Source organism: Pseudopipra pipra, chromosome 4 (assembly GCF_036250125.1).
Source record: "Pseudopipra pipra isolate bDixPip1 chromosome 4, bDixPip1.hap1, whole genome shotgun sequence".
NCBI classification, from domain to species: domain Eukaryota; kingdom Metazoa; phylum Chordata; class Aves; order Passeriformes; family Pipridae; genus Pseudopipra; species Pseudopipra pipra.
The window spans coordinates 3486229-3510922 of record NC_087552.1 but is presented as its reverse complement, the minus strand read 5'-3'; positions in this window follow the sequence as shown (position 1 = coordinate 3510922).

Genomic DNA, 24694 nt, shown 5'->3' with positions numbered 1-24694 from the left:
ACAAAAGACAGGTAACTTTGTTATCCTAAAACAGGAAAAATTTTTTTGAAGCAATTCATTTTTCAGTGAAGCTTCCCGTTTTAAAACTCATGAACTAAAATTATGAGGGACACTTGGGAGGGTTTTTTCCCCAGATGTCAATATGCAACTCCTTGTTTGTTTAACCGGCTAAATGGACATGAATCACGCTGACATTTGGGATGGGTATTCAGAGCGGAATAGTGCTTAGCAAAGGGAGCCCGAGGCCACCCATTAAACAAAGGGAAGCAAACTGAGCGCTGCCTGCCCATTTATCTGAGCATTGACCGCCCCGGGAGAGGAGCTGAGCACAAGCCCTCGAAGAGAATTTGTCCCCGGGCACTTGCATTTGTATTTAGAGCAGCACGGGCTGCCCATATTTTGCATTTCCCAGTGTTTTACTGCTTGTGTTTGCTTTGAGTTTAACACCTTGTTAATGCTTGTCGGAGAGAAAAAGGAGTGGGAACTTGGTTGTGGTACTTCATTGCAGTCTGTTATTAAATCTATGAGAGACTTAGACCTTATGCAGCATAAGATAAAAGGGGACACCTCTGTCTTGCAGGAGACCTCTTTGCAAGGAGGGGTCTAGCTGGAGGACATAGTGCTAATGCAAATTTGCTGGCAAACTAAAAGACTGTGAGTTTTCTCCTGAAGCTTCATAACACTTGAAGGAAGAGTCACTTCAGGAAATCTTAACAGGCTCTGTGACCAACACAGGGAGCTCGGTGACCCTTGTCCAAACAGCAGAATTCATGGAGTGATGGGTTTATGATGGAATTACGAGTAAGGCTGGACCATATGATGAAATGAGCATCAGAGTTTTGATCCATCATCATCCACATTCCTTCTGGAGCTGGAAATGGTATTTTCACAGCAGTACATGCTTGTGCCTGAGATAATAAGTGCCTTTTGGTCTGATAAGAAATATGATGTGTTCTTTCTGCTCTGTGGTGTTCCAGCTGGGTATATACCAGAAGGGAAACAGTGTCTGGGTTCTCTGCACTGTATAGGGTAGACAAGTCATTAATTTATCAATACTGGTACTGATTTTCCTCAAGGATCTAAGTTTCTCAAATATGACCAAAAAATGATGATGCTGACTTTTAGGGTTTTTTCAGATGCGAGGCTCCCCAAATGCTATAAGAACACAGGACCTGACTCTGTCATAGCTACCTAGCACCATGGCTGAGATTTTGGCAGGCCTTCCCAAAGTCCCTGGGAGCGTCCTTCAGGGTTACCTTGGTGCTGCTGGGTAACTCTTTGTTGTGAGGCTCAGACCTATATAGCAATAGGCATATATAGTAATAGGCAGAGATCACAAATATCTCTATAATTCATGGACTTCAGAGCCTGTGCCATTTTGGGATGCAGAGTTGCCTGGAGTACATCATTCTATTATTAAAATCCGGTACATTGATATAATCTCTTACATGACTGGTGAAATACAAGTATATATCACAGTCTGATTGCACTTGCAGGTATCTAAGAATGACTCTAACATTACTTTAAAAGCACACCAATGATTTTTTTTACTTTTCTACTGATTCATTCTCCTTTCTTGTGCATGGCAGAGTATGATTTATAAGAATTGGTATGTCTGCTGGTGATATGTAGTAACATGCCATTCAGCAAGGAAAAAGAAGTTTCATTTTGTTAATATTCCGTATTTCATTTTGTTGGCTCAGTGGACCTTTACATATGTATTCATGAGACTGTGCCTGTAGATGAATATGGAGATAGAATTAGCAACAGAACCAAATGCAGAATGTTAGAAATGATCTGTAAAAGGTTTCAAATTCTTCATTTCTGAGACAAGGATTACAACTAGACTGGAAAAATGGCACCAGGTAAAAGAATTGCAGTGACACTTCACCGTAAGAATTGAGAAGAAAGGTAGAAATCCTAGTCATTATATTTAGAACTTCAAGGTCATAATATTTTAGTTGTTCTCAGATGTTGCAACATGGAGAATTAAATAATTGTACCAGAAATACATATACATTAGTTAATTTTATATGATTTTTCCATTAAGGTTTCAATTCTCTTTATTAGACTTGAACTCTTAAAATAAATTCTTTCTACTAATTACCTTTTTAAGACTACAATGCAAATAGATTACATTGAACAATAATAATTTATTTTCATTCTTTCTTGCTCTGTCTTCATTTGAATGACAAAAATCATAACTAAAGTAGAAAATAGTGCAGATGTAATCCATTCTAGTGTCACAAAACATAAAAAGAAAAAAATAAGACAACAATATATAGTTTTGGCATGCCTAAATTACTCATAGGAGTTAATACCTATTTTTCCCTGTCAAATTCTTGCTTGAATTTCACAGTGGTTTAGAAGTAATTTATGTGCAAAACATTGTAGCAGGCATACAAGATGGGATCTAATTATTCAATTCAGAGAAATTTTAAAGCTGCAAATTTTAGGCCTTCAAACACGCCATGTGTCATGGTCTGACTGCAGAGTATAACAAAAATGTTAGGGATACTGATTTTATAAGTTCAGGTTTTCCAATACAGAAATGTTGCAGGATACACGGAGTAAAATCCTGTTAAATTTCCAGGACTGACCACGAGGAGGTTTGGGACAGAAAGAGGGAATTTATCAAGCCACTACTGTAGCTTGAATTAAAGTACCATAGAACATGCATTTTAAACAACTTGATATTAAAATATTTTAAAATGTTTAAATGTTTCCCTTCAAGCAGCAGAAAGGATCTATTAGGCTGATGTTGAGCTCTGTCATTGCAGTCAGCTTGGCATCACTCAGTTTTACATGGTGTAAGTGCTAGCTGCTCTTTAATCCTGATTTCTCCCTGAGTGCTGTTTTTAGTGGAGCCTTTTTTGCATTTCTAGTAACATGCAGGAGGTAGGGAATGGAGCCATTTTTAGGTCAGTTAAATCCTAAAAGTCAGACACAGCAGAGAGAGAGAGCAGATTTATGGAACCAGGCTCTGGTAGTTCATGCCATGTCAGAAATGCCATCAGCAATCAGGGGGTGGGGAGCACTCCCTAAAATACATCCCTAAAACACATAGACTCTGAGAAGTGACTCTGCTGTTTACTATTTTTGTATTTCAGTGCTTCATCTCAAACTGTGATTCTGCCTTTATATGTAACAAAAATGGGATGTGCTTGCATGTATATTGCTTACAGTGACTTTGTTTTAAATATTTTTAATTGTCAGAAACGAAAGAGAGGAAAAGATGTCAGCAAACCCTTGGAAGCTTTGTCTGCAGTCTGAAAGCCAAAGCTCTGCTCTTTCTGGTTTATGCCTCATCAGTCATGAAGATTTTGCAGTGAGAACTGAGTTGATGCCAATGCTGGTAAGCCAAAATTGAACCCAGCTCACTTTTCTAGGACTCTATTAACTTTGCAGCATGAGCAGGACTAAAAATGAATAACCATTTATTTCAGTTACTAGGGGAATCAACCATGTCTTCGAATTTACAGCGGTAGGAGCTCAGTTAAATAAAAAAGGCATTGAATGCAGAGTAGAATTGTGCTTTAACGGTGAAGGAATGCTGCTCTGGGGCTGTTGGCTCTTAGTTCTGTTTCTGGATGTACATGCATCCATCACAGAGACAAGATGGGCCACGGGGCTCCTTCACATCATGTGATACAGTATTTGGCAATGTACTGATTGTGCCTGACTCAGAAATGTGTGGACAGTGGTACCTACCAGCACTACTTACAAAGTTCCCATTGCCAGAATGTATCTTCTCAGCCTTACTTGCATTACCTTCTTTAAAACACCTGCTTTGCAGCCGTGGGAAAAGCTACACTAAAAATCGGGGTTTTAATCAAAAATGTCTTGCACTAATTCAGCCTCTCCAAAGTGTGTGGTCTGCTGTTCATACTATAAACAAATGTTTGAGGATGTCTAAATTAATCTGTACTATTTAGTCGAGGTTATTAAGAGAGTAATATCAAATTAGGTTTGTGCTCCTCCAAACTATTCTGATTTCAGTGAGGTTTTTCAATGATTGCTGCAGGTTTCATCCATTATCTCTCTGTCCCATATGTATATTGGCAGATTGCATTTGAACACAACAGGCTGAGGAATCCTATTCTGAAAGAAACACATGACTCTTTCTTTCTGATACACACGTTTGAATTTTTGTATCTTCTCAAAAGTTTACCTTATGTTCACAATATCCTTAGTCTATAAAGGCCTGATTTTAGCAACTGTACAAACAGGTCAGGATATGTGAAGAGATCCTAATTTCTGAAAGCTTTATTTCCCCCCACATTTACATTATAAATGGGCACCTTGCTCTTAAAGATCTTAAAGATCATTCAAAGAAGTATGAATTGTATCAATTTATACAGTTATGTTAAGCTACTGAAAGAATGAAAATAAGAAGAAATTTAAATTGCTTTTCCACACTTTTATTTTATTTGCAGTATAAAGTACTGTTTGCTAAAGTAATCAAATAAATATTCTGATTTAATCTCCTCAGCTAAATAGAATTTTGCTCCCATTCAGCAGACTGGTGAGTGTTTTCTGGGTTCACTACAGGGAAGCAAGGTTTGGATCTGACCCACTTTTACTTGGCATGCACATGTAACTCATGCACAGAGCTTTTAAAGGCAATAAAAGCACCATCAGCTGACAGTGCCCTTCATTTTACAGATGGAGAACCCGAGCAGGAGGTGCTACAAGACAGAAGGATGCAAGAATTCTGGCAAGATCCATGAGAAAAAGGTAATTGGAAAACACCGTAGTGAGATCTGTCAAAACACTCAGCAGCGTTTAATCCTGGACCTCTAGAAAGCTCTTTGCTACTACAGAGACTATGGAATGAAAGTTTCACAGGTTCTGAAAGCCTGTTTTGGGGCCTGCCCAGATGTCTTTCTGGTCTTAAATTGATAGTTCTGTCCAGGTACATCAGGGTCCCTTTTGGAGCCACGCTGCTGCTGTGCAGTGTTCCTACACTCACTGAACCTCTCTGCATCTCCCTAAAGTAAGAAACACAATCCAGTGTGTCCCTGTGTGTGCTGTTGAACAGAGAAAGTGCCAGGAGTTCAAGCATTCAGCTATTGGTAACAGTATGAAAATCCAGCTCAGTAACCTACAGTGCCAAAACAGATATTAAATCAAAGCTACATCTGAAGAGTACAAGTTTCTCACAATAAAAGATGTATTTCTCTGTTTTCTGGCATCACATTTGGATTATCTATTATACCATTACACATATAAGAACAGGGCTCAAAATATTTTTGTGTCTGAATAAGTTACATTTCTTCCATAATAAACATTAAAGATATGCTGCTGTATTTAATTTCTGGAGAAAATGAAAGGCAAGAAAGTAGTGAAGTGGTTTCAATAGGTTGTTAAAAACTGCTCGTGCTGTGCAGAATTGGACAGCAAACAAATGAAGTTTTATGGAAAATCAGTTAATATTCAGTGATGCAAATTTGGCTTTGCCAAGCACATTTCATAACTCAAAAATATTCTGCAATATATTTGTTTAATTATTGCATGACAAAAATATGGAAGCTTGTAACCTATATAATGTCTAAGTGGGAAACAAGTAAGGCTGGTCTTGAGTTACACTTGGGTCAGTTCATCCTTCCCAGCCTAAAGTTCAGTACCATGGAAAAAGGTTCAGATGCCCTTTCCTGTCTACTCCAACAAGATACTCTTCACATTAGGAAGTCTGACCAGGTAGATTGAGTATCAGATTGGCCTTTTCTCAGATAGCAGGAGGCAGGTTTTGGGATCAGCTGCCACTCTCAGTGCCTGAGAACTAAATTCTCGGGGGGGGGGGGAAAGCCATTTCTTTCAAGTTGTGCTTCAAGGGAAAGAAACTAAAAAGAATTGGATCAAAGGGCAATAAATGCTGAAGAGACTTCTCTGAAAATCACGGCGCTGTGCCAGTTTTTGGATGCCTGTGGACAGTTAAATAAAGCAAGACACAAAATTGCTCCACAATGTCTTCTTCTGCCTTGTGCATACCTTGAATCCCTTTCCAAGTGAATTCTTCACTGACCTGCTCAGGCTCTGATAGCTCAAACAAGGTGACTCTGCAGGAGAGCAGAACACAGAACTGGCTGCCAGCTTGGTGTCTTTGGGGCTATTTACAAATGAAAAGAGGACGATATGAAGCTTGTATAGTCTGCTTGTGATTTTCTCCATTCAAAAATATTGTATTATTGAATTACATAACAAAGGAACTGAAAAAAATACCCAGGGCACATATTACCCTCTTTTCCCCCCTACTAAATTAGATAGGGAAAACCTAGCAGGGCTGGAAGAAAGCACAGAGAAATGAAAGAAGGCAGGAGTCCCCTTGCAGGCTTTTGTCACACAAACTTCCTAAAATTGTCCTCGCTTCTGGAAGGGATGGATTGGTTGTAAAGGCTGGAGACTGAGTGCCCACAGAGACTCAGAAGCTTATTTATACCCACAGCTTCTGCTTTGCTGAGCACACCTCCAAGGGAGACTCTCCAAACGACAGCTCTTAAGTGAGTTATGTTTTCTGATAATTTCCTACATGGAAATCTGGCCACAGGGAAAGGTAACACTTCCTGCTGGTCAGGCCCCAGGCTCTTCCAAAACTCCGAGAATCTGTCTTTGTGTGGAGCTGGTGCTTTAATCCCTCCTGTTGTAAAGGCAGCAGCTAAATACATCCTTCCTTAAAATCTGTACATCACATGGAGATCAAAACAGACCTTTGAAGTAGGGGTGATAAACCACAGGTATTTCTTCACTATGTTGCAGGTTGCAGGGTGCTGCCCCTCCTGTTGTGGTTTTTCTGTGATAGGAAAAGCTCCTCCTTTTATAACTCTTTTGCTTCTGCCTCTTTTTTGCAAGCTTGTAGAGCTGGCCATGGGAACCTGTCCCTGGATTTTCAGACAGGTCAGATTTGTTACCAATTATTTTGCTGAATGATGGTCTGTTTATGATTTCTTAGAAGATGTCAAAGTGTGAAAAAAAAATAGTACAGGCATATTTTAAAAGCAAGTGTTAAAGGTTCAATTTATAGAAGACCAAACCTATGAACTGTGTAAAGCTTGAATTTGACAAAGAATTTATTATGAAAAGATTTTAATGAAAACCTACCTTCACCAATATTGTCTCAATTTCTTCTTTATTTTGAGGCTTAGGATATCATTAGCTGATTTAGCATCATTTTGGAGTCTTCCCAAAGGCAGTGCTGACTTAGAAGTGAGGTTTGATGTAAGTCATTAAGGAGGCAAAGCACTGTGTGTGTAATTAGGTTGGTCAGTATTTCCAGGGCCTAGCACAGGTTAACTCATTTGTGAACATTCTACAGTGCTCTGTGCAACAATGACCCCACAAAGCACAGAACAGGAGTTACAACACTAGTTAAAGGTTCCTGAGGAAATGGGTATTAACCTGGTGAACTAATGTTTTTCTCCCAATCATAGATATAAACCCAGTTCCAATTACTTCTTTTGTTGTTGTTGTTTTTAGTGAGATTGTGACGTGGATGGCATTTACTGCTAAAGATTTCATTAAAATCTATGATCACTCATGCATATATATAAAATTTGAATTACTACAAGCCATAGAGATGAGTCAGCATTGTAGATTTATGTCTGGTTTAATGTAGTGAGAAGGATCTTCTGAGAAGACAGAAAAAAGCGATTTATATTCCCATAATTTAAGAAGTGAAGCCCCCCTGAGCAGCCCCTGAATACCTTGAAGGATATACAGGAGGACTTTTCATAAATTACCTGGTACATGTAAAAGAAAGGTTATTCAGAGTAATTGTGTAGGACAGTCTAATATAGTAGGGCAGGAATTTATTTGAGTCCATTAAAATCATTTGTGTCCTGTCAGAGAAAAATCAATGAGATGTGTACACCAGGGGATTGCACTGGGCTCAGAAAAGGTGGAGCATGTGTAAGATTCCCTTGGATGTGTGGGTAAGTTCCCCCAGATCACTGTTTGCTTGGGGCACTCACAGGAACTGAGCTAACTGGGTACTGAAATTTTGGTCCTGGATATTTAAATCTCAGCCACAAATCAGTTTATGTATGTAACACTTACTCTGGATTTCATCCTAAATGGACTAGCAGCAAAAATCACACCAGAAGTCTGTGGAAAAACAGGGGTTATACTCACTAGGAGATCTGCTGGTTTTGTTAAGGGAACAAGCAAAATGTGTCACTTCCTTTCTCACCATCTTTCTCACCATCTCAACCCGTTCAAATCTGTCTACAAATTCTTTGGGAATAATCCTCTCTGTAACTGCATCTCTGAAAATCTAAGCAAATAATAGACTGTTAATGCATCTTCGGATCACGTGGCAACAAAACAAAAAAAGGAAAACAGAGTCAAAAAATGTCTGTTCTGTGCTGCATGCCCCGGGTTGTGCCACTAAGGAATTGTGGAGGATTTATACTGAGTGCCTGTTGGCACCGTGTTGCAAGAGAGAGAACTAAGCTTTTCTTTCTTAGGAATTCTTCCTGGAGTGGCTCCAGAGAGAAGCTGCATATAGATATGCGGGAATTTTGATAACCTGCTACTGTAGGAGTCACCAACATATGCCATAAATCACATCCTTCTTTTGCCCTGCCTGTTGATGCTTCCACACTCCAGACATCCACATTCATTCTCCACTCCTATCAGCTCCAACATTTCTGTCACAGCTGAATATTTGTGAATAGCCAAGTGCTTCTGTTTGCTTTGTTGCCCACAGTTATGTAAGAGTCTATACATACCCAGAGTGGAGGTTTTTTTTAATTCCTGGCTCAAGGTGCCAAAATCTTGGAGGTGTCTGCAAGCTAATAATTGAGAAAGTTTTAGGAGTTACGTCAACTGTGAAATCTCATTTTGATGCTGACCTTTCTGAAAAATACTGGTCTAAAAATACTATCATTGATTTAACTCTCTAAGCAAAAAAGTAATCTCAGGCCAAAACTTGGAACCTGTCATTTAGAAAGTGTCGTGTTGTGACAACTGGGAAACTTCTTTCCCTTTAAATGAGAAAAAAAAAAAAAAAGCAGTGAAATCATTCAGATACAGGGAAATTTTGAGTGTTACAGTTTTGATCTTACTGAGGGAAGGTTCTTGCCACACATATGTGGGGTTTCCTTGATGTTGCACTATGTTGTCTCCTACACAGGGTACCTGTGTGTGGGAAGAGCTGCTGGTTTCTATTTTTAATGTACAGGACTGTGTGTGGCAAATATGTCAGCAGGAATCCCTTTCTCTCTGGTGTGTGAGCTTAACACAGGTAAATGGGGAAATCAAGAACCCTGCAGTCTTATTGTGTGGATCAATCCATCTGTAATTTTTCTGTGGTTTTTTTTATGTGTAATTTTTTATGTTTTATGTGTTGTAATATTTTATGGGTTCAAATAAGTTAGCAGAATAACAAACAAGCTAAATAAAACAATGCTGTTCTCTGGCCTACCATTGAGAAAGCCCATTAAGACTACAATTGATTTCATAATATGTATTTTCTCATCTTAATTCCATTTTCCAAGAGTCTCTAATGGAAAAGAAACACCTGAATGAGGAAATAAGCTTGAGATAATGATATGACAAGAAGAAAGAGCATCCACATACCCCAGTGGAAAATTCCTTTTGTTCCACTTCTGAAGCTACAGAGGAAAACTCTGTAAAAAATAATTGTCTTTGTCACTCTAAGACTATATATCATAGCAGAAACGAGTGCCTCTTTTTTCCCTAACCCATGAAGTTCTTTCACTTGTTTATCTACAGAAGCTTTTTACATTTTACATGTCCTCTTAGAGAGTCAACATATTTCACACCACACGGAGGGCTGGGGTTTTTCATGGGGAGTTTCAGGCAAGCGTCTCTTGTTAAGAGTATTTTAGATTTTGGGGCTTTGTTGCTGTTCCAGGGGCTTCACAGAGAGCCATGGGGGTTGCAAGATGTCATGGCAGGTTGTATTTGAAATCCTCAAAGGGGTTTTTTCTCAGGGAATTTCTCAGTTACGTCCTTTGCTGTTGTTGGAAAACCAACTCCATTTCCCCTGTGACACCTGTGTGAATGAATAGCTTCTGTCAGTTTAGCGTGTTCTGCTTCCTAATTTTGCAAGGTAATATTTTCAGTTAAGTTTTTCTACTGTTTTCTAAACAATTTCCAGTTCTTCAGCTTCTTCTTGAGAAGTAATAAGTTGTCTTTGCAGCACACTGGCTTGTACCTTTTCAATGTTTAATGAAGCCTGCAAAGCACTTCTACAATTTTTCTAATCTGGTATTATTCCTGTAAGCCTCTACATAGCCCTGTTACAGACACAGTTACTGAACAGTGATTTAGCTGAGTTCTTATTAAAATATTAAATGAGTGATGAAATCAACAAACATTTTTTTACTCAGCTTTCTTCAGTTTGGTTAGTGGCAGCTGCCCTGCTAATAAATAGATGGTGGCATAGCAGACAGTGAATATCACCACACCTTAAAGCTGCATTTTAGATTCTTTACAACTCTGCCTCCCATTTTAGCAGCACAATTTTTATCTTCATTACAAAGAAAAAAAAATATTAAGTGTATTTTTAAAGTCTCATTTACATATTCCTGAGGAAAGCAGAATCAAAGAAGAAGTGTTTAGGAATTACTGAAGCATCTGATTAATTGCAGGCCTTTTTCTCACTTAGTTGCACATTAATCTTGAATTGCTGCTTCAGTCTTTCCGGTGACTGAAGGCTCCCCATTATTCAGGGGACATTTCCAGCTGTCTGTGTTGGTAGCAGCAAATGACACTCATAGGTCTTTGCTAAGAAGCTGCCTAAATCTGAAAGCAAACAGCACAACAGCACCATGACAGAGCCAGAACATCCTTTGGGGCTGTCTAATCCATCACTTGCCTGTGAGAGGAATGCAATGTTTTCCCAAATTTGTCTCCAGCAAAAGGAATTTGTGTGTAAAATCCCAGTGGGAGAAATTTTGTTGTAACTAACAACACTGGTAGGACTCAACTGTGCAGTTACTGCTGATTTACCCTGTTGTAAATGAAAAGGGAATATGAGCTGATGTCTTGATATAACAGAGCATAACATTGTCTGGAGCATGTTCAGCTACCTCCTCTCTGCCAGGGAAAAGGCTCACCCTGTTCTTGGATAGGAACATTCTGGGGGTGCCTGTGTAGGGACACAAGGAACAAGAATGAATGCCAGGGATGTGCAGGGAAGAGGGTGATTGTGTGAACACGTGTGATTTTAATTACCAGGTTTTACCAGGTGATTACTTTTTTACTGCTTTCGTGATGGTGCCCAGCAGCAGCACATATTGTTATTGTGTTTGTGAACTCCTGGTTATAAATGCAGACAATATGTACTGAGATAAAGGGAAAAGATCAAGTCTTCAAATGAAGAGATGTCTCTTCGTACTAGTTAAGGCCTGACCTATGTTTACCTAGTTAAATTTAGATTAAAAGCAGTGTATTTGTGATCATTTTGTTTCAGACATACCAGTAAACCATTGAAAAATGTAGTGTTAAATATAATTCCTGACCCTTATCATTAGCAGCATGAATTCATTATTTAGACCTGCTTCAGTGGAATCCACTGAAATTTAGTTTCTGAACTCACTGAGGCTGGGATTGAAAGAATCCATATTGATGTGGGAAACAAAGGTAGCCAAATTTTTTGAATGTGATTGAACACATGTAATAAAGCATAATACCATCATTCATCTTAATAGGCAAGATTAAAAAAATAGTTTTCATACAGCCTACAAGTAATACAAATGAATTAAAGTAATTCAATTGCAAAATATTTTAAAAGTCACGATGATAGCTAAAAAATAACTGCTATGCCTAATTTTAATAAGAGAATGACAACTTCATTAGCTTTAAAAATGTGTATAATTTACAGGAATGTTTTATTAGCATTGAGGTGACATTTTCTATTTTATCCAGATTAAAATTGTGTAAATAGTCCATTTGAAATGCTCCTATTGTATATTAAAATTAACTGTCAGGAAATTAATTCTTCAACTTCATGAGAGTTATCCTTATTCACACCAGAAGATTCATTGACTAATGGCATTTTTCAAGCATAATCAGATGACAGTGGGACAAGTATAATAATTACTCATGTGAAAAATACCAGCTCTATCATTCTTTGTTAAAATATTTGCTGATAATGGTTCTTTTCCTGCAATTTGCTGTTTCAGTGTTCAGTGCTGTGCAGCAGACAGAGGGAAATTCTTTGGTATTCTCTGTGGATGACCAGTTTCTTCTCTGACAGAGAACAGGAATTAAAATGCTGTATAGACAGCACAGAGGTGTGGGGGGGCACAGGGCAGTGCAAAGGTCGTATTTTACCTAAATAGATAAGGGATCTCACCTTCCACTTCGATTTAAGAGTTATTCTTATAAAATAGTCTTAAACAGTTAATAATTCAGGTTTGGTTTTGCAGAGGGGAGGAAAATGTAGCAAGCATATGCTGGAGTGAAGCAAATTAATTCAGTGATGAGGACAAAACATGATCAAGAATATAAATTTTTAATATTAGCATTTTCTGTTTGCTTTCAGGTAATAACATCTTTTCTGAGCAATATGGGGCTTCATGAGTTTTTTTGGCCTCAACTCAGGACAACAGTGGAAACTCAAGAGTAGATGTCTGTCTACAAGGTTGGCCAAAAATTCAGCTTTGTGATGTAAGTGCTGTCATGCTGTCGGTTCTGGAAACATGCAGGTCATCAATACCTGAGATAACTGAGCAGTTGGCCAATTTAGTAATTCATTCAGTCTTGCTTTTATAAGCAAAGCCTTTCATGGGACTCCAAAAGCAATCCATGGACATCAAAGAGTCTCCGGACCACAGACTGGAAAATAGTGGTTCAGCTGTTGTTAATTTCAAAATAACTTGTATTCCTAAATCACGTGGCAACATTTTGATAAATTTATTGATGACCTAAATACGGGTGCAGAGCCCTATCTTTTATTACATATTTCTAATGTTTCCTAGTTTTTCTAACCATGCTTTCTTGCAGCTGTGGCTCTTTGAACTGCTCTTCATCATGTGCAATATCCTGCTTGTGTCAGTGTTTCTGTGGCTCATTAAAAGACACACATTTGAAATGAAAACTCTCTCGAGCATTTAAAAATCATCATCCGGTAGTATATTGAAAAGGATTCCTTGGGATTTACAAGAAGCACTTGTTAAAATATGTCAGCTACTCATCCTGTAATTTATAAACAGATAATCCTCATCAACAAGAGAGATGGAAATGCTTCCTAAAGCAATTTTGGTGCCTTTGTAATAGATCAGATTTGTGCAATATGGTACATAATTCAAGAGAATATTCGAAGAGTAAAGCCATAGATCCTCTTAAATGACTCTTTCTTCTTCATAATTCTGGCTTGAAGACTACTATCTGTCTCATATCCTACTATATTGATATTCAGAATACATTAAAATACTTCCTAAAGTTTTTTTTTCCAAACAGCAACTTGCTGCTCTAAATCTGAAGGCTGCTCAGCCTTCATAGTTGATCGTGGAAAACAGTTTTGTTTTTAGTATTTTTTTTTTCAGAAAGACTTATCTCTTAGTACTCCCCAGCCTTTCTTTTTGTTTGCATGAGGTTTAAATAAAAAATAAGTTATTAGCAGCTGTTACTACCTCTTAATGCTGGATCCAGAATCTCATACCAAGAGATTAGAAAAGTAATATCCAGAAATTTAAATGTTCTGGATTAATTGTGTAGCTTCTTTTGTATATTCAGCTGCTTAAATAGCACAGTCTTTCATTCACCATTAAAAAAAAAAAATCAACATTTGGGCTGAGTTATTCCACTGAAGGGCAATAACAATGTTAATTCATTGGAACTTTATTGATAGACAGTCCTGGTGTGAAGTGTTTGAAAGGAGGCAGCACTTTTCCAGGAGCTGAAGTCAGAAGGCTTTCAGAGATTCCTAAGGAGGTGATGCATTCTTTTCAAAGACAGTTTTGATGATTATCCCTTCAAGCAGGAAAAGAGAGGGGGTTATAATAGAATGAAAATGGCATTGGGGATCAATGTGAAGAAATATCAAAGTCAGAATACAGGGCCTTGTAAGGAGGCCAAAACTTTTTATTAGTATGTGAATTTTTTACAAACAGGATGGAATATCTCTGAGGAGAGTTGAAATCACTTTTGTCACCTATATTAATTTGCCCCTGTGTCCTGTAAATCATTTCATGCCACAAATAATTGATCAGAGCGAACAATTCAGGCTGTGATTTAAAGGGAATTAACTCTTAATTAAGTTGGCTTACTCTGGATTTTCATCTTTAGGGAGAACAGGCTGCTAAGCATTCCCAGTGCCAACACTTAGTTTAATATTAGGAAAACGCTTCATGAGAGATTAAGGAACTCTTCATATTAAGGACATGGGATTGAAGTGCCCAAATTCAAGACTTCTGGCAGTGTATAGGGGTCTGGTGTCATCTACTGAGTGAGCTTCAGATTATCCTGAGAAGTGAGGCAAAATGGGAAGCTCGGAATCCTGTGTTTGCAAGAGAAGCAGGCAGTTAATCCAGAAATCTTTACACGATGATCTTCCCTCTGCTGCTTTTCTTTGATATGACTTTACCAGGAATTTCCAGTAAGAATAATACAGTCCCTTCTTTGTCACCTAATTGTAGCATCCTATGGGTATTAGGTGTAAGAATACTGATCTTCTTCCTGAATATTTCTAGAACTGTATATATTGTTTCAAAAGCTCTCCTTCCTCACATCTGTGGTCTTTCTCTTCTATGCCAATTGTTATTTGTACTGTCCTGCTCCTGGGTTATTTACTTGCAGATGGAGAAGTGTTTTCACAGTTTGGAACATTAGTTGAGGCAATCAGTATGAGAGGAAACTTCATTATTTATTTCTAGGGACTGAATCGTTAACAATAGTCATTCTGTATACATAGAGTAGGTGCTGAAAAAATATTTAGGTAGTTAACATGCATTTAAAAAACTATTTGAATTGTTAGTTAAAATATTTTGTCTGAGTTACCTACATTGTAACAGACCATTATGAGGAAGCTATTTGAATATTTTAAGGTTTTTCAGAAGCCTAAATGTTGAGATGGCTTCCAAGTAGGTTCTTCAAAAATGTGTTGGTGTTTAACTTCCACTCCTTGGAACTCTGCCTCTTAATTTCTCGTTGATACAAAACCTGAGCTTTGCTTGCAAATTGTAAAATCAAATAAATTCATAAGTTGAGGTGTTTGTAAGCCAAAAGCAATGCTTCACTTTTTAAAATAAGGGGGTCTTTTTCCCCTGAAAAGCAATTAAAAAAATTGGGTTCACTGGTGTTTACTCTTCATAAATGAAATGAATATCATATTGAACCTTCAAGGAGCACTGTGTTTCAGAATGCTGAAGTGTAGACTGTTCTTTTTTGAGCTCTGAAGAGATGGGACCAATTTGTTAGTGATTTTGAAAATCTGTCAAGCACCAATTAGAAATAACTTCAAGTGGGGCAGAAGGAGAGCGGAGATGTGTGTTGTGGCAACATTTGTCACTGGATTCCTGGATCCCTGTCATTGGTGGGTTGATACCATTTTATTTATATGTTGTCTTGTGAGGTCTCTTTCCAAAACTGAGTCTCTGCTTCTACCAGTGGAACAAGTTACAATCCATTGCCTTTGTATGTGTGTTGGTGAGATCAGTGGGATGCTGTTCCTTCTCCAGAACAAGAAACACTGTTTCTACCTGATGACTTGATCTATTTTAGAATGTTACTTGATTAATTGCTTAAAGTGCTCACAGAAGTCAGGAAATGAAACCCCGTGGTCAGCACTACTGATTTTATTGCAGTGGCTGTGAAGTCATGTAATTAGATGAATTTCTGCTGCTATGTTTGTAGCCCTTGCAGCTACAGAGAAAAGGCAGGAGATGTGATTCAGAAGACTGAGGGGAACAGAAAGCATCAGGAAGACTCAAAATACACACCCCCCTTATGACTTCAGGATGGTCTTACTGGTTTTTAGGGTCTAGCTTGCAATTTGTCAGTCTGAGGGCAGGCAGCATTGCTGAAGATACAAAACCAAATCTGGCTATTTTTAAAGATTAGTTGGTCACAAGGCAGGAAAAAGAAAAGGAGAAAATTAAGAGAAGGAAAAAAAATGGGGGAGGAAAGTAGAGAAGCCCCTGCCCTTGAAAATAAGAGAGTGAGCTGTGCTATTTTTTTGTGCTGTTCTTTTGGCAAGGATGTTGTCCTCTTGACTGACAAAGTTCTTGTGTTTCCCTTGGAGTGTATCTGTTCATTAGTGTCTCCAGACAGAGGTAGTTTAGCTTTTAATTAAAATACAATTTTCAGGTGTTTTAGTGTGTTAATGAGACAGCAAAAATGAATTCATTGAAAGAGGAACAGATATCTAGGCCTTACAGCAGTGAAAGTTGGAGCCTCATTAGTAGCTAATTATGCAGAACATAGTATATAAATAGAGCTGTTATGACATTAAAAACAGCCTCAGTGCATTACCTAATGACATAAAATGTTTACAGTCTGTTCTGAGTATGGTATAATGTCTTCCTGAAGTAATTAATGGCATATTTAACAGTGACACAACTGGAATCACAATTGCTTTGCAGGTACAAGTCGAGGGCAAGGGAAAGCATAAAAGTCTTTGAGGAACAGATTATTTGCTTGCTAATAAATATGAGAGTATGAGAAGGTGCAGGAGGAACACATGATTTATGCAGGAGGTGGGATAATGTCTCTTTCTGATAAGGACGGAGTACACTGGCCTTTATTTTCAGGTTTTGCAAAAGTGAGAAGGGAGATGCCAGAGGTCTAAACTGATGCTTCCAAAAAGGGCTGGTTCCCTGAGAGGACCAAGGCCCTTCTTCCGATAACTGAAAGGTGGAAAGTATTTTGGAAATCTCGCCTTTTCAGTATAAAAATGGCAGATAATACATACAAGGTGAAAAAGGAGGCTTTTGTTCCACTATAAGGGCCCACATAATCAGGCAGACACACTCAAAATACTGCTTTAATACCAAGTTAAATGACATTTTTAATAAACTAAAGCATACATGTGATTTTTTTGCTCTGCCTAACGAGGACTGCATATGTAGCTTAACAATTCTCTTAATACTGCACTAAGGGAAACATCCTGGCCTGGCACATGAGAGGTGAAACGAGGAGATGTTTATGCAAATAGGAAAGGCCTGTAAAATGAACTGTGCATTAGTCATGATGATTCCAATTACTGTTGTATCGACGAGCAACCACAGAGCCACAGAATCAATTAATTGTTTAAAAACACAGAAAGCTATTTCCTGGCTCAATTTGTTAGCAGTCAAGAAATGTAGAGGCTTTTTTTCTGGGAAATTATGTTGGTACGATGACCAAGTTAGAGACTGATGAATGTTTAGCTGGGGGAAGGTGAATTGAAATGATTTTGCTATCAGTTCAGTGATTTCTTTTTGAATTGTGATGCTCAGTGAAATAACACAGAGCAATGGAAAACCTCCTTCTGCTGTGCTTCCCTGTCAGCACTGTGTGTGTTAATGGCCTTATCAGCTCTAGTGGGAGAGGAGTTAATGACCTGCAAGTCTGTGCTAAGGCGGGTAGGAAAAAAAGCTACTTATTAACTGTGGTGGGATTCTTTTAGTTCATTAATGAAAATAATAATAAGGAGGTCTAGGTGGGCCAGTGCTGAAGGCCTGAGAAATCTGTTACATGTACAATGGGCGCAGGTAAATAAATGTCAGTGATTTACCTGATTCCTAATTGGCAAAGGAAAGACACCTGTGTGTGTGCACACACTTGCATTAATCATTTTTGCTGATCACTGAGGCTGATTTTTTCATTACTGTGGTTAGTGTGAATTTATCAGATTTGCTGTGTGAAAAAAAAAATTAAATTTCTCTGTGGTTATTCTTTGATAGAAAACTGTGAGCCTTGTCACCAGCTCACACCCACAGAAACCAAGCGCCCATGTCCACAGAGTCATCCAAAAAGGAACACTTTCCTGGATTTTCAAGTTTGCATTTCACATCTATAATCAGGAGGGCAAGTAAGTGACTCAGAAACTTTCCAGATTAATAGTATTTCTTACAGTGTTACAGATGGTTTTTTATCTTAGAACCCTGGGATCTTATTTGTACCTGTATAAACAAGATTTGGAAGAGGAGCTATTAAATTAGGGGAATAGAAAATGCAGAGGAATTTAAGAAATGGATATGAGTTTGGATGATTTTTAGGTCATTAACTGGCTGTGTAACACAATAATCAGGAAAGAAGAATTAAAATGACCTGTTTGGTGGAAAAAGCAGATGAGGAAGGGAACTTAATGTATTTAAAATAGAATATAAGGTATAAGTGTGCCTAGTGGACAATTTTTCAGCAAGGAATAGATAATCCTGTATGGACTCATACAGGCCAAGTGGAAACTAAAAGTAGTTCCAAGGGGCCCAGGGGTCCCTCTGTTACTAAAATATCCGTAATCCCTATGAAAATCTGTGTGCAGAACCTCTTCTTAGATAATAAAATACAGCTTCAAAGCAAAGCAACACAAGATTTCACATTAGATCTCATCAGAGGGACATGTGAAAACAGATGTTCTGTGCCTAAATTAATCCTTAGAATGTTAATTAGTTCATTCTCCTTTTAGTTTTTTTTTTTCTTTTATCTTATTCTTTAGTTGTTTCCTTTATCTTACAAGTTTTCTCTGCTGGTTCCACTGTTTTCACTTTGTACTTTTTTTTTTTTTTTTTTTTTTTTTATTATTATCATCCAGCAACTAGATTTTAATAGAGCCCAGGGATATGGTCCATGGAGGTGTACAGTGCTATGACATAAAAATTCATCAGAAGAAAGTGATGGTATATGTTCTTTTCTTTGTTTATTTTTTCCCTACCAGTTAAGAGAAGTATCCTCACAAATCCTAATCATGCAGGGGGGAAAAGAACATTTTATTATTAGATTTCATAGTCCTGGCTTACTTTACAGAACCTGAGAATCCCTCTGAAGGCTTTAGATTTGTATTACCAAATAGGTATAGTTAAACTACTTTACAGCTGTTTAAATATGATGCTTTAGAAACCTTTTAATATCAATATCTGCCAAGGTTTTGATATTTTTCTGCTTTCATTGTAAAATAAATAATCTGTATAATATTGTGGTTATGAATGTAAATGGCTTCATGTATCAGATCAATGATGGAATCAGTTAGTGGAAAAAAGCCCTGGTAGATTAATCTTGGTTGTAACATTTATGGATCAGAATGGTTTGAGAGACTGTAATGTAGTGGGGCAAATCTCGCCTTTATTTTTATTGCTACTTTTTAATTGAAAATCCTACCTAAGTTGTAATTCAAAGGCCTTTTTTTTATTCCTTTATTCATTCATATGTTTACTAAGAAAAACATGCCTCTGTTATAAGGCTATGAAAAGTATTGAATTAATTCCTTCCCACCCCAGCAAAAAATGACACACAAAGACTGGGATTTCTTGCCACTGTCTCAGTTACCCACTGGAGTAGTGGCTGGTATTTTCATTCCTTAAATGTCTGCTTCCTTTGGAAGTGTTGCTGAACATTGCTAGTAATTGCCTGAAGACACAAAACACTGTGGAAAATAAACATTCATTTAAATTTGCATTATTTCATGGAGTTCACCTTCTGAAACATCCCAGTCCTCTCCCAGCTGGTTCTTCCTGTACCCAGACTCTTCCAGGTCTGCCCTAATCAATTTATTCTCCTTCTCTGTTATCTTTTCTGTTTTGACAACTGTGTGCCCGTAGCCTGATGGAGGAGAACTGAAGTAGAGAAATCTCAGGCAGACATGGAAAATAAAATTATGTTGCTGATGGATGGACAGAACTGAATTCAGTTATCATCAGGAGCAGCCACAATTAATTTATAACTTCTGTTTTGTTAGTGATACAAACAAACCTGCTCTTGGCTCACAACCACAGCTCTGAGCAAGTGTTCCTTAGCTATTGATGAGTCAATTGGTTGGAGTGTCTGTTGTACGTGTGTGAAAGGTTTCTGCTGCTTTTCTCTTTGCTTATGAATTGATTTGGTGCAACAGCTGTTATATGAAATCTGTTGATGTCTTTTCTAGGTGGGCTTTTAGATCTTAAATTTGTGTCTTCCCCTCTTCCCTTTTTTTCCCCTCTGTTGTTTTGCTGTTAAATCCATGAAAAAATTTCTCTTTGTGGTGGCTCAGGGACACCAGCAGAGCTGTGACAGTTCCATATCTCACCTGCCTTTGGTTTGGTTTCTATACAGCTCTGAGTGAGTCACTTCAGACAGATGAGCATTTTTTACACACTTCGACAGTAATGCAGAGCTGAATTGCTCCTTTGAGGTGAAGGTTATCACAGGAGTCAGATGAGTCCCAGCTTCCTGCACTAAGTGGAAGGTGATCTGTAGCACCAGTATAAATGCAGTCCAGTTTGTGTGCTTTCTGGCTAGAATTGAGTTAGGATTGTCAGCATCCTCTTCATCTCCACTCTCCCTGGAGGAATTGCACAAAAAAATAATGCAGTGGGAGACTGATATAAAAACAAGTGCCCATGTTGTCACCACGGTTAGATGTGAGTAGATCCCGTCAACTCTATGTCCAGAATGGAGGACAATGCAGAATTTAAAGTGGAAGGGCAAGAAGAGAATAATTAAGAGGTCACCTACTTTTAGTAAAAAGATGCCCAATTAGAATTAAGCGAACTATAAAAAAAAAAAAAAAAGAAAAAATACATAAGTACATTACTAAACTTCTCAGAGTTTCTTCATCTTGTAAATATTCCTTACACTTTCCCTCTTCAGCAGAGAAAATTCTGGAAAACAAAGTGCATGATGCCCTGAATGGCAGTGCTGCTAAACCACGGTGACAGCCTGCCTCATGCAAGCAAGAAGTGAAGGGGGCAAAACTGCAGCCATTTCTGTTTTCTCTGAGGAGATTGATGATGCCACCTGAAATATCAAAGATTAAAGCAATAATTGTGTAGAGGGTTTATACAGTGTAACAATGTAAATCAAACGAGCTAAGCTATTCCAGCACTGTGACTTTTCCTGCTGGGCACCCTGCAGGAGGGCAAGGCTTGTCAAAGGCTTCCAAGCACTGCAGCCTGCACGTGTTGGCCACTTGGAAAATGCTTTTAATACTCCAAAACAGCACCTTCCATCCCCTGTACTGTGGCAAACATAGGAGAGACTTTGTGACATACATAGAAGAGACTTCATCTGCTTTATGAGCCATATAAAACTGTGATTAAATGTGCTGTCCCCTAAACGGGAGCAGCACCAAGATTTCAGCTAAAGAGTAATAGGATTTATCTCAAGAACATAAAATGTGATACTTTAGTGAAATGTGAGTCCTTCCTCTCAAATAATTGCAACAGGTGTTCAGCTTTTCCTTGTTTCCATCATATCTGCTTAGGCCACTCTGGCAAACACTTGATTTATTCCTGTATATATATACAATAAATTAGTATATTTATTTTTGCTGGTTGAGTCACCTGTAAATAAATTGGCATGTCATACTTTCCAGTAAGCATAGCACTGACTCCAACATTTTGTCAGCATTCTTGACTTTTATAAGCAAAAAGAGCAATGGGAAAAAGCCCTACAAAAACTGCAGCAGTGAGGTAGAAAGCTCTGAGACAAAATAGAAGTTAATTTCCTATTAAATCTACCTGGATGTTTCAATTATTAATTGCCATCTATAATTATTTAATTCTTGGGTGCCCCAGGAGCACGATAAATGAGAGTATGATTGATAAATGGGTTTTTGAGAGAAATTAGATGGAGCTGATTTCTTGCTTCATTTTCAGCAGCATATGTCTGGGGAAAGTCCATGAATTCAAAGAAGACTTTGACCCACTGAGGGAATGGGAATCAGCTCAGAGAATTCAGAAAAATCCAAAGATTTTGCATAAATAGATACTTCATAGTTGGTATGACTAAGCTAAAGAGACCAATGCCTTGCTTAGTAAAAGAATCATGTTTTATAGGGTATAGATTCCAGTTGCAATAAATTCACCTCTTTTTTATTTTTAACATAAAACAGAGTGCTACTTATCCAGTCATTATTAGCATTAAATCCATTATGATACAGCCAATAGTGTATTTCCTGCAGTGATGTATTATCTGAAATAGTTGGTTTTGTCTGTATTAAAAATTCTGTCCCTTTTTAGGGGAAAATTGTTCTCGCAGTTCTCCCTTTTGCTTCTTCTAAAATTGTGAGTTAGTAACAGTATTGATAGTATTTAATGATGCCGTCAACTGCTGCTGTTTCACTTAGAAATAAGGCTTGAAGTAATTAATTTTAATGTGTGCTATGAACCTCTTTGTTTAGCTGTATCCAGGTTGTCCCCAAATATGTCTAAGTTTCATTTAGCAAGGAATTATAAACGAAGAGGTATGTTCACTTCTGCTGTTGAGCCAGTAAATTTATTCAAAAGAAACAAATATGTGTATGACAAGTTGGGCAACAAAAGCATTAACAGGCATTAATCCTAAGCCAGCTTTTTCTCCTTCATTTAAGATCAGATTTATTGGGTCTGTCTTGTTTTCAGGGTGGTTTCCATTAGTATGGAATGCAGGTTACATGACAGAGCCCTCCCTCCAGGATTTGTGTTTCTATTGTAGGCATCGCTTCCTTCACGCCCGCGTTTATTGTGTTAAATTATATTTTATGTGCCTGTAATAACACAGAATGTGGGCTATAATGTGACCCTTCTTTCTGTATTACAGCACATCAAACACCACTGTCTGCACAGAATGCACAAACACAGTAGACTGGCATTTATTTCAGCGTGGATTTGAGGAACTTGGGGATACATTCTTTGGAACAGCGTTGCTGAGATGCTGTGATCTGGTATGGGCTAGGATGTCATAAAGCTTTATCACAGAAGGGGTATTGATTTATCCTTTAGATTTGTGCTTAATATACACATGCAGATCCATTTTGGAGGCTGTAAGGTAGTTTGAGCAGAGAAGGCACAAAGCCACAGTCAGGTCAAGGCAGCACTTCAAATCAAACCAAACTGGATATTCTTCATCAAATATGGTGTGTGCTCACACTTCTTAAACTTGGGACAGAAATTCTCTTGTTATTTGTAAGATTTATAGAGATATTCTACATAAAAAATAGAATTGCAGCCAAACTCAGGACAACAAACTTGAAAAGCAAAGCTGGTAGCTCCCATTCATAGGTAACTCACTGTATTTCAGAGGATGCACATACTCCTCTTATCCATGTAGGGAGGGAAAAATAAAAGTTGGTGTTTGGTTCAGAACAATGCTAGATCTTTAAATTTGTTCCCAACCATGAATCACATCTGCTGCAGTGTTCCCTGCAGCATTGCAGAGAATGGACTGCAGAAATACTCTGTGGCTGTTGGAAGAGGTTGCTAAAGCAAACAACAGTGTAACCACTGGGATCAATTTTTACAATGCACAGGGATATTCAATAAGTCATTAACAAGATTAATGAACTCTAATAAAAAATGCAAGCTCCTATGTCACATTTTACTCAGCTCACTGTAGCTTAAAATTGCATTTTATGATTTTATTAGACATATTACTTAATTTTTCTCAAACTGTTTTTTTTATTTAGGTTAAAACATATTAAATAGATTTTTTTTTTCCACAGAGAAATAGTTTTGGGTTTTTTTAGAAAAGACTTTATATAGTAAAATACCTTTATAACATAAAGAGATGTGTGATCAATAGACTCAGTCTTAAATTGTAGCCCATGAGAAGATGTCACTCTAAAAGGACATCCATAGAAACATAGCTCAGTGTGCTCCAGTATGGAGCACACCAGCTTTCCACTGAAGGCAAACCTGTGTGATAAGACCTTCAGTACAAGTTGTCTGGGTGATGTTATATGACATGGAGAAGTATATTTGTTTCTCTTGGGAACAGCTATGAGATTCTAAATTAATGAATGAGAAGTGACTCACCAGGAATCAATAACAGAATACCAGAAGCAAGTTCTTCTTTGCCAGTGATTAAGAGTGAAAAAGGCTTAATAACCATCCTCTTGCATTTGTTTTCTCTCTGACCTTATTACTTCTCATCTGATCCATTTTTGGGCGTGTTTTATCTGGTCTAAATAATTCAAGCTTTGTGCAGCATCTGAGAAGCTGTCTGTCTTTCATGTCCTGCTGCTTAGTGCTCTTCCACAGTGAAATTTCTCCTAAGGATTTATTGTAGCCCTACTCCTTTGTAGTATGATGTCTCTGAAGACTATCATTCTTTCAAAAACCCCAAAAAACTCAGGAAGCTGAAGAATTCCAGGTAGGAGTAAGAAAAATAAAGTGGAGATAGCAGCCAGTCTTTCAAAATGTAGTTTTCAATGAGTCAATGGCCTGGGAGTTTGTGCTGCATCCTTGTGTGCTCCACCACGATTCTTCTGAGCAAACTCGACGTAGAAAAAGTGGCCTGTGTCAAAAATTTCTCCTGTTGTGCAAGTTTTACTTAATAACTCCCTTGAGTCTTCTTCTATACAGCTTTGCTCTGGAGACCAGATCCAAGATAGAGTATTTTTGTGATTTAAAAGTTAATTTAAAGGACATATATGGTGTTGCAGCATGCAGGAACAAAGCTTATTTTTGATTCATTGAAGTCTTAGTTCTTGGATTGATTGGTTTAATAACATTTCTTAATAAAAGTAAACCGAATGCATCTTATTCCTGTGGGCTCGTGGGATGGAAAGTAGGAAGTTTCAGTCTCTTTATAACTTGTTAGCTTTGACTTCACAAAGGATATTAGAGTGTTA